The 6,143-nt window shown below is 42.0% G+C and overlaps 1 long non-coding RNA gene across 1 annotated transcript; it reads left to right on the top strand.

Moving 5' to 3' along the window:
* Positions 1-1,583: 1,583 nt before the first annotated feature.
* LOC103906013 lies at positions 1,584-5,663 on the top strand. The gene is made up of 4 exons (XR_657984.2): positions 1,584-1,664; positions 3,553-3,654; positions 5,347-5,439; positions 5,533-5,663. It is a non-coding gene; the product is annotated as an uncharacterized LOC103906013 (long non-coding RNA).
* Positions 5,664-6,143: the final 480 nt, after the last annotated feature.

Raw genomic sequence — 6,143 nt, 5'->3', positions numbered from 1 at the left:
AAAAGTATTTTAATTTGTATTTACATTTGTGTTTATGTTTATGTTTTAGGATTTAATTTTTTTCCCCTCTCTAGTTAGGAATCTGTAAGCTCAGTAGAGCCAAACCCTATGATTTCCTTTGTGAGAAGGACATATAGTTGCTGAATAATTTATATTGTATTCATAAGATAATTCGTAAGTGCTGGTGCTTCTGACCCCCCCAGATCTGAATGCTTTCCGTATTAATAATGCATTCATCCTCCTGATCCCCTGTGAAATAAGGTGAGGATATTATCTTACAGAGAAAGCAGCAAACGCAGAAAGCGATAGGGTTTTTGACTGTAGTTACAACAATACGATCTTGGTCAGGACATTTTGATGGCAAATCATTAAATTTAAAGCAGGGTACGTGTGGTGTGAATCTGTAGGCAGTTACTGCGGATGCAGACAGCATGAGCGACCGTTTGGGAACAAGTTATAGAAGTATAGGCTCCGCTTACTCATGTGGATGAGGTCTTTTACCCCTCAGCAAAGATAATTTGGATTTTAGTGGTACTTCCTATCTACCTGCGTGTGGAACAGGCAAAGAAATTGAGCTGGTGTGTGATGAAGTGGGTAGGATGGGGTGATGGTCAATATGCCAGTGGGCAGGGCTGGGGTTCAGGGGGACCTGGGCAGGTTGGAGAAATGGGCCAACAGGAGCAACGTGAAGTTCAACAGAGGCAAAAGCAAAGCCCTGCCCCAGGGCTGGAGTAAGGCCCTGCAGCAGAAACCAGAGGGGCACGAGAAAGTCGATGGCAGACAGGAGCGGGTCTGGCAGCGGCGCCCCGGGGGCTGGAGCCCACCTTGCTCGAGGAGAGGACAGGGGCACGGCATTAGTTTGGCTTGGGGAAGGGGAGACCCCGTGACTCCCTGCAAACACCTGGTGGGAGAGGAGGGAAGAAACAGTGTCCCAGCTTTGAATTTGGCCCCGTGCCAGGCAGGGGCTGGGACAGACGACCCCCTTTCCACCCAAGTTTGTGTGAGTCCGTGATTCCAAGTTCACAGGCTGACTCTGCAGGAGCATGGGGACCGGGGTGAGAGCAGCACCTCAGTTACAACAGGATATCCTCAGGAGCCTAATTTCTGAGACTCTTACGCGATTGCGTACAAGTGTTTGTTTTACTTTGCCCTAAGAGTCTGCTGAAAGGCAAAACCATCCTATAACATGCCATAGGGGAAGGCAGGAGTTCAAACACTTCCAACAACAATAAAAAAGGAGAATGTTTGTTTAGAAATCTGAGCATGATTTTAATGGCCTAATATTAATCAGCCAGGTTTGAAAGTGATGGTCAAATTATAAATAGAGCTGAGAGGCACAGCATACAAAAATACAGTTGTATTTGCATTATAAATTTTATATAAATAGAGGGGAAGAAAAGCCCTAAAATTTTTCAGGCTTGAATTCCAGCCGCTCTGTTAACATGAAACCTGTTCTTTCCCTTGTTATTTTTCATTCCTGCGCCTGTGAAACCTGGGTTGGGACTGGCCACCTCTCCCTTCCGCTGCTGCCTCCTCCCTCTCCAGCCTTTACAGCCCTGTAACTGCTAATTTGCTTTGCGTAAGAGAGATCAAGAACAGGTTCAATGTTTCTAATTGCAGTCTGCCCCCTTCCATGCTAAAACCTGGTGCGGGATCATTAACAGGTGGGTTCCGTTGGAGGTATTTAGGTCTAGTGTGGCTGCAGCTGCCTGGGCGAATATATTATTTGGTTAAACTTTTTAAGCGTCCCTTTTCCAGCCTGGGCTCGCCTGTGTGCAAACTGCAACTGCTCAGATCCCCCGGTAGTTTAGAGACTGCTGCCATGACTGGCAGTAAGACCCTGATTTTGCTCTGCAGTTGCTGTTCTGTGCAACCCTTTACACCAGCTGAATTCATAGCCTGCTCGTTACTTAATCAGCCTCTGAAGAAACAAGCGTGGAAAATATTTTTTTCTTCTGGAACTTTTTTCACTGAGTTTTAGATGCTGTCTGTTAAAGAAAATTTATCAGGCGTGGTATGAGCTATGCTGCCTACTTATCCCTTTCTATCCATCCTCCAGCTTGCGTTTTCCTTCTTGTCTCTCTCTGCTACTGCTAATATACTGTTTTCTGCCCCTGTGTTCCTCCTAAGGTGCCTTGACATTTGCGTATTTATTCCCTAAATTGTACCAGCATGTCCCCATTAAAAATAAAGTACCATGTCATACTGTTCCTGATATCACTTAGAGTCTACTTAGCTTATGTTGTAGCTGTAAGAGTCAGTAGCGCTACAATAGGTGCCCCTATGCCAGGATCCTGCCGGGTGGCTTTGGGGGAAGCCCTCGGGGTGCCCTGGCATTGGGCACGCAGGGGTTCAGCTGTGGCGAGCAGCTGGTACTGGGCTTCTCACTTCTGGGTGAAACGTTTGACTGCTGACACCAGTAGACGTTATTGCTTTGACTTCGACAAGAGCCAGTCTGGATCTGCACAGGCTTTGGTGAAAATGTAATTCAGCTCACAGAAAGCTTTTCTTACTTCTGGGAGGTTTCTTACTCCAACAGGTTGTGAAGCAAATGGCCTGGATGGTAAATCTATTTGTCAGCCCTAAGTAAGAATATTCTGACTTGAAATTCCTGACTTGGGCAAGAGGGAAACGTGCTATGCAGCAGGTCATAATAAAACATAGCATCTTTTCCCTGAGTTTTGCATCCATTCAGCCACTCTTAAGGGTACAGTTATAGACTGGATCGCTCTTTGCTCTTCCTATCACTATCGTCACCCTTTCCTGCCTTAATTTGCTCACGGTGGGGGCATCGGATCCAGTTTTCCTACACACTCAAACATATGGATTCAAGATGTGGGCTGATCTTGCAGAAGGATATTGCATTTTTTACTTTCTCTGAAACTGAATAAGCAATTGTCACAATCCAAGCTATTGTGCTGAGTTTAAAAAAGAAAAAAAAGGTTATAAAATGGGAGACTCTGTATGGGTGGCAAACCCGGGCGCTAGGTAAGTGTGCAGAGCAAGAATATGCTTATTAAATAGGCAACAGAGAATTAGAGGAAACTATTTCAGTTTACATTCAAGTATATTATAGGACTGTTTATAAGGCCCAAAAGAACTTCCCGAGCATTAACACATGCAGTATGAGACGCAGAGGTGGTAGAATCTATATAAAGGTGAACAGACATGTAAAACCAGAATAACTTGTTAGCATTTACATTGTTGCTGCCTTGAGGCTATGGCAATTATTTCACCCACGTTTTAGAAATTCATTCAGCATTTTTTTTCTGTGGGGTGGATTAAAAGACAGCATTTTTTTAAGGTCAGGGAACAATGTCAATGATAAATCAAGCTAATCTTACGCTATTCGTTCAGAATAATGAAGGACACATGTGAGAACCCTATAGAAAAAGGTACTGTTACTAATAATGGATTATGAAAAGAGGAGGGGAAGGTCAGGTTTATGTTCCTTTTCCTTCTCTTTAATTATAGAGATCAGATGACGTATATATCTCTGGATCTACACATTTGTGTCATGGTAGAAATTAATCTCTTATCACCCTTTCCTAGGCGACTCCTCGGAGTCTCCAGACTTCTGGACAAAGAAGAAGAGGAGAAAATTATGACAGCAGAAAAATCTGTGCAAATAAATCCTGAGTAATGAGAGGGAAGGTGAGTTTGATTCGCACTGTTTGGTTTTGACTTTTAACGCAAGTACTGAAAAACACTCAGGAGAAAATTTATCTCTGTCTTTCTTCGGGGAAGAAAAAGTTCAAAGCGAACATGTGAGGTCTCTGATGACTCCTTGAGCAAAGTTATGAGAGAATTAGCCTTCCTGGTAGCTTAAATGTGAAAAAACAAGAAGAAAATCGCTTCCCTTTACACATTTTATCATGCATTTAACCTTCTTCATAAATTATTGAGAAACATGCCAATTAATAGTTTATCTTTTAAAACATTCTTATCTAGATTTTTTGAATAGAGAACTGGATGGGCATTCATCCATCTTTTTATTACTTTTTTCCCACATTAGGGAGTGCTATACATTTCCACAAACCATAACAAATGGTCCCATTTGCTGTGGGATTTTCTCTCAGCTGGGACACAGACTGTGGCATGTCTTTACTATCAAAAAGATGTCTGTTTTAAAGCAGGGGAATCAGTATGCATTACTATCCTGCTCTAAAATCCCAGTAGCGTCACATACCATTTTTACGACACTGTACCTCAGTGAGGCCAGCACTGAACTTTGCAACAGGAGGTGACTTTACCCAAGTATTTTAGGATAAAACCAAGAAAGATTTGTTTCCTTGAGGGTTTTACTGGGGGCAGGGGGGGAGAAAAAAAAACTCTTTTAGTTATAACAACAACAAAATAACCCTCTTTTGTGGGGAGTAGTGGGATCTAAGAAAGATCAGAAACAGAGGGAGGGAAAAAAAGATATCTCTGTTGACTCGTCCTGTACACCACTGCACCTCGACTCTCATGATGTACCCATTGAATGGACTCCGTAATTTTAAAATAAGGTCAGCTTTTCAACAAGCGTGCATTGCTATGAATCCCCTGCGGTCCATGGAGCTATGGTACTCACAGTAGTTGAAACCCTGACCTTTTAAACTTCTGCCTTTGTCTGTCTGTATCACCGCTTTTCCCTTTTTAGCTGTCTATGGAAACATAGTAAAATGAATTTTTTACAGCATTTAATTACTGCGTACATTGACATCCTCCAAGAGAGCTTGAACCTTGGGATTTATTCACATATAGGATTTATTCAACATCTAATTATTATTAATTGTTTAATTAATGATAAAATTATTAATTTTATCATTAAACCTTAATGGCTACTGGAACTTAGTCTATACCTGAAGGGACACACCTATGAAATTAAAATGGCAAACCCTGTTGCTGGAGGTGCTCCTTGTGCCACAGAAAGGGTTCTGTTGCCAGTATATTTAAACCAGCTCTCCAAACCAAGATGTGTTGATAAAAGGCACGCATTTTGCTTGAACAACTGCATCTATATTCAGGTTTTGCTAGCTGTATCAGTTTGAAGTAAAGTAACAAAATGCTTTCATAGATCAGCTTCTTGCTTCAATCTTAAAGCAAAGCCTCCATAAAACTTTTAAACTTGAATAAAAAAGAGGAGAAAGGAGGTATTAGTGATATCTGAGTTTGGTTGCTGTCATGTAAGTCAAGTAAAAAGAAATTACACCTACTCTGGGTGGAACGGTGATTCAGATCGTTCACCTTTAAGTTGAAGAGCCTCTAAAAGGAAATTTGGTTCTGTTTCTAAGTGGATGTGTGTGGGAGACTGACATTAACACCTTGCACTGAAGAAATTATTCTCTCGGTCCCTTTTCACAGCTGACTAAACACAAACAGCGCTGGTTTAACAAAGAACCACAGACGGCAGGACTGATTATAGCCCACGGTGAATGAGGAGCTTGATTCAACAAGGTAAATGAAGGTCAGAATAATCACGGATCATATTTCCCCTACCCACCGAAGCCCTTACATTACATTATACATGTAATTGTGCTACATTTCTAGAATGTCAGCCCAAAGCCTGGATTCTCCACCAGCCTCATTAGCCCTTGGAGCAGACTCTGCTGACTTTGAGGTCCATACCCGTGCCACTTCTACTGCATGAGCGGTCAGTGTAAAAATACATTAAAAGAGCAAGAGAGGAGCAGACTTTTAAAGGTGTCAGGATCTCTTTCTTAGCTACATTGCTGAGCCATATTAACCACAACATGAAAGATTCCTTTATTTAACAGGACAGGTGTGTACTTTAAAAGATCACTTGACAATTACCTTTGATAGATGTTCTAGTAGCTTAGGTCACCTAATTTGGGCTCCAAGTCGGAGGTAACAGCTAGCATAAATCTCTAATTTCCCTGCTCTGGTATTGCCTTAAGATAACCCTATCTGCTCCACTACATTTTTTCCCAATTACTCTATGAGGTTTGACTGCATTTAAGGAGATAAGGACCTCAGGAAAAGCTCTTGACATTCAAGACTTCGAGCCAAATATTTTTATTAAGGTCTTTCTCACACCGTGAGTATTAAGTATTTATAGCCATACTGGGCCAAGAAGAAGGCAGCACTCAGGTACTTCAGCTGGATTGTTTCTATAAAGTTGGCAGACCTTCTGAATATTT

This window comes from Aptenodytes forsteri, unplaced genomic scaffold, assembly GCF_000699145.1.
Source record: "Aptenodytes forsteri isolate BGI_AS27 unplaced genomic scaffold, ASM69914v1 Scaffold200, whole genome shotgun sequence".
Classification (NCBI taxonomy): Eukaryota; Metazoa; Chordata; class Aves; order Sphenisciformes; family Spheniscidae; genus Aptenodytes; species Aptenodytes forsteri.
The sequence above is the reverse complement of the archived record's forward strand: the minus strand, read 5'-3'. Positions and strand labels throughout refer to the sequence as shown.